Raw genomic sequence first — 5,019 nt, 5'->3', positions numbered from 1 at the left:
ATTCGGCCATAAGCTAGCATAATGAGACTTTAATAAGTTAAATTTGTTTGAATTAGCTTAAGAGCAAAGAGGATCAAAGTCGGATAGGAGAAAAGAGGAAGTAAGCGAATAACCGTGGACATCTAATCGTCGACCACTTCGAGGTAAGTTTTAAGCGATTAAGCGTTGAGTAAATTCAACCATAATAGGACATAATGAGTTGATTTAATAAGATATGATGTGGCCATGATATGTCTTAAACTCAAATGGTAAGTTCATATGTGTTTGGACTTGGAAATTTAAGAGCAAATTGTAATAATTTGCTTGGACAGCAGCAGTAATGTGATTTTAGAAAATCACTATAAATTGTTGGTGTGGAATTTTAGGCCGAATAAAATATGTAATCAAAGCTTAGTTGGTCTAGTTTCCTATAAAAGAGACCGTGGAAGAAAAGAAATTTCCTATAAAGAGATATTTAAAGTTGTGTGGGACAGAGTCAGAATGACTCCGAAATCCCCTGTTCTGTTTTAAGAAAATCACTATAATTTGTACAAAAATGGTTACAAGATAAAATTTATATGCTTAGACTCCTTAATGAGTCTAGTTTCAAATGAAATCAAATATAACATACTTTGAATTCTGTACAATGAGAATTTTGATTCGTAGTGAAGACTGGTCAGGTTAGTCAAACAGTGAAACAGGGGAAACTTTAAGAAAAATATGGTATTGATTGGCCAAACCTAAAATTCTGAAAAATTTATGGATGGAAGATATACGAGTCTATATTCAGGGAAAATTAACGGCAACTGATTTGGAGCCTTGTAGCTCCGGTTATAAATAATTTAGTGACCATTGCTCAGGAAAACAGCTTGTAGTGAATATGTGATTTTTGTTGTAAACATGGATAAAACTTGTTTTAGTTGCTCATAAGCTATTGATTAAACCCATACTTGAATTCTAATTCGTGATATTGTAAAATGATATATGAGTGTTAGATGGATCTTTGATATTAAAATTTGTGAAATTGTAAGTTTATGAGTATTCGAATATGAAATGATAGTATGGCGTGAAATTGAATTATTCATTGGAAAATGATTGATGTAGATTCGGCCAAGACCAAGTCTGTACATGATAGTATATGTGGTATGTGAAGTATATTTGAATAATTGTGATGTGAATACATGAAAATTTATATTTTGGTTTAAGATTTTACGCGATGAATGTGAATGTGTATAAATATGAGATAAGGCCTAATGGCCGATGTGATGAATGTGAAAGTGTATATATATGTGATAAGGCCTAATGGCGATGTGATGAATGTGAAAGTGTATATATATGTGATAAGGCCTAATGGCCGATGTGATGAATGTGAAAGTGTATATATGTGATAAGGCCTAATGGCCGATGTGATGAATGTGAAGGTGTATCTATGTGATAAGGCCGAATGGCCAATGTGATGAATGTGAAAGTGTATATATGTGATAGGGCCGAGTGGCCAACGTGATGGATGTGAAAGTGTATAAATGTGATAAGTCCCGAAGGGCATTTGTGTCAGTACTATATCCGGGTTAAAACCCCGCAGGCCTTATGCGAGAATATTGTCACTGATTAATGACCGTAGGCTTCGTGCTTGTACTATATCCGAGCTCTAATGACCCGATGACTACGTGTGGAGATTTTGTCCGGGTAAGCCCCGAACTAAAGGTTTTGCTGAAGATTCAAGTAAAGCGTAAGATTATGTGACTTCACAGTGACAATTAGTAATAAATACGTTCAATGCGTTAAGTTGGTCAGGTACGTATTTGAGATTATATTTAAGTTTGATTTAGACTAAATCACAAGGTCGTTATGTGATGCACATGTGAGTAAAGCAATAAGACTGTTCTATGATTATTGTGCATTTGGTCAATGTGGAAAGTCAGGTAAAAATATGTAATGTACCTATGATCATAAGAGGTCACAATCAAGTGAGAATTTATCTGCCTATTACATATGATGAGACGTGTATATTCGGAAAAGGGGATGGTATGCCCGAAGGAAGAGTGAAATAAAAATACGAACAACTATGTTATAATTTGATTGTTATCTGTTGACACTGTTTGAAACTTACTAAGCATTGTAATGCTTACTCCGTACTTTGTTTCCTCTGTTTTATAGATCTCATTTGGAAGCTACTGGGCTCGGGGATCGTCACAACTAGTCACATTATCACCATCCACTGGTTGGTACTGCTACGTTTTGGAATATCTTATGGCATGTATAGAATAGACTAGTAGTGAGAGGATATTTTGGTTAATGTATAGGACTACCTTTTGTTGTAGGTCATGTACCTTTCGGTTTTGTGTAAATTTGGATAGCCATGCGAAAATGGCTTAAGTATACTTTGATCATAGCATTATAATCGTTTTGTATGTCGGCATCCGTCGAGAGGTATGGAAATGTTGGTAACGGTTAGTCATGGGAATGGTTATTCATGATCACTTTTGGTATATGTATGACAAACTCTAGTTGATCCATGGAGGATCATGAAATAGGTAAAGTTTACCTTAAAAATAGATGCTGGTGGCAGCAGTGATGTGGAGGTGAAAAATCTCTAAAAATAGTAGAAATGGAATTAAATAGCGAATAAATTATGTAATCGAACCTTGATGAATCTATTTTCATAGGAAAGTAACGAAACATTCATATGAACAGTATATTATGAGATGTTAAAGTTTTCGTGAGACAGGGCCAGAACAGTTTCTGGATCCCCTGATCTGACTTTGGAAATTCATTATAAATTAACCAGAGACATTTAGAAGCCATGCCATATATGTATAGATTCCTTTTTGAGTCTAGTTTCTATAAAAACAAACAGCATCAGTATTGAATCCCTGTACAGGGAGATATCCAAATCGTAATGCATGAAGGTCAGTGTAGTCACACCCTGTAACCGGGGAGGCTTTAACTAATAAACTGTACTAATTGGCCAGACCAAAAATTCTAGAAAAAAATCTGTAGATGGATATATGAGTCTAGTTTCGGGGAAAAAATTTCAAAACTGATTTTCGAGTTGTGGAACTCAAGTTATGATTTTTAAAGTGACAGTGACGCAGTCAGCCAGTCGTCTGGAAAATTTTTAAATGGACCGTGAGAGTAAATGAATTAAGTCGGTTAGCACCTCGTGTTCGACTCCGGCAACGGTCTCGGGTACGGGGTGTTACATTATTTATAAGTATAATTAAGTTATGTAAGTTATGATATGATATATATTTATGTATTATGTAAGTTATGTAAATTATTTAAGTTATGTATTATATACGACATAAGGTAATGAAATTTGATCTTTAAATTATGTAAGTCATGTATTATGTAAGTTATGTAAATTATGTAAGTTATGAAATTCAAACTTTCAATTATGTAAGTTATGTATTATGTAAATTATGTAAATTATGTGAGTTCTTTGGTGAACATGAAAATAAAATTTAATTTAATTAGGTTATTTGAAAATAAAATTAAAGAAAACAAAATATTTTTCGTGATTAAATTAAAGTGAAATAAAATAGAATATTTAAAATAAAACTTTAAATACAATTTAATTTAATTAAGTAATGTTAAAATATAATAAATTATTGAAATTATTTTTCTTGATTCAAAAAAATGAAATATTTAAAATAAAACTTTAAATACAATTTAATTTAATTAGGTAATGATAAAATAAAATAAAATAAAATATTGAAATTATTTTTAGTGATTCAAATTAAATGAAATATTTAAAATAAAATTTTAAATACAATTTAATTTAATTAGGTAATGTTAAAATAAAATAAAATATTTAAAATAAAATATTTAAAATAAAATAAAATGTTAAAATTATTTTTCGTGATTCAAAAAAAATTTAAAATAAAACTTTAAATATAATTTAATTTAATTAGGTAATTTAAAAATAAAATAAAAGAGAACAAAATATTTATACAACTTTTTCATCTCTCTGTTGTATGAAGCTCGTCAATTTGGAGCAGACAATGATGGCTACCATAAGTTTAATTACCGTAGTTACTACTAAAAATGACTATGATATAGGCAAGTTTGTCATACGTCCAGCTTTTCTAATGCAATCATTAGCGAGTATTCCATTGAATCAACTGAGTTTTATTTTTTGATAAGTAATTTTTTGAATGAAAAAAATTTGAGTTAAGTAATATTTTATGATAAGTATTATTTTAGTATCTTAACTAAATTTAATATTTTATCGAGTTAAGTAAAATTAAATTTGAGTCGTATCGAATAAAATTGAGTGAAATTATTCGAATTCAATTAAAAAAGGAAAACATATCAAATTAAAATCTTATTATCGTGTAACTAATTTATAAATATTTTCAACAACAAAAATTTAAAAATAATTTGGAAACAAAATAGTTCTGCTCGAAACACAACCAGCAATTAAATCTATACAAAATCGCAGCCCCAAATATTAATTTTTCCAAAATAATCATAATAAAACTATTATTGATTAGAATTTTGAAGTAAAACCTACCTTAATAATTTCAACAACCTAGTCTACTCCACTCTCACCAGCAAACAGAGGCTGGAATCGAAAAAGTAGAATTTGTTAAGTAAGTTAAACCGAAAATACATAGAAACAAGGAAAAAAATTTAGCAACAAAACTTGTACCTAGAACAGATGTCAATGGTTGTGGTGTATTTAGTTGCACCAAATATTAATTCAGGTGCTTGATAGTACCTAGATCAAATGTAAGATTATAAGAGTAGCACCAAATATATTTCAGTTTAAGAAAATATAAAAACTTTATCAATATCAGTACCAAATATTAATTCGAAGATTAAATGACAGCTTCAGTTGAACCAATAGTTTCAGGAGGAGCGAGGCGATGGCGATCTTGAATCGGTCCAAATAGAAAGTGTTTTTTTTTTTAGTGAAGCAGCAATCAAAAGAAAAATCTGATATGCCTTTGTATATATGCCAAGAATTCCATTACTAAATCTCATGCTACAAGAATTGATTTAAGCTAATCTATTCTAATCCTTAGATAATTGAAG

At 30.3% G+C, this 5,019-nt stretch overlaps 1 long non-coding RNA gene across 1 annotated transcript; it reads right to left on the bottom strand.

Annotated features, from left to right (window-relative positions):
* Positions 1-4,300: 4,300 nt before the first annotated feature.
* Positions 4,301-4,807, bottom strand: LOC128286640 (uncharacterized). The gene is made up of 3 exons (XR_008277258.1): positions 4,785-4,807; positions 4,634-4,702; positions 4,301-4,546 (listed from the first exon to the last, which is right to left on the bottom strand). It is a non-coding gene; the product is annotated as an uncharacterized LOC128286640 (long non-coding RNA).
* Positions 4,808-5,019: the final 212 nt, after the last annotated feature.

This window comes from Gossypium arboreum, chromosome 13 (genome assembly GCF_025698485.1).
Source record: "Gossypium arboreum isolate Shixiya-1 chromosome 13, ASM2569848v2, whole genome shotgun sequence".
In the NCBI taxonomy this organism is placed as follows: domain Eukaryota; kingdom Viridiplantae; phylum Streptophyta; class Magnoliopsida; order Malvales; family Malvaceae; genus Gossypium; species Gossypium arboreum.
This window is presented reverse-complemented; position numbering and strand designations above follow the sequence as displayed.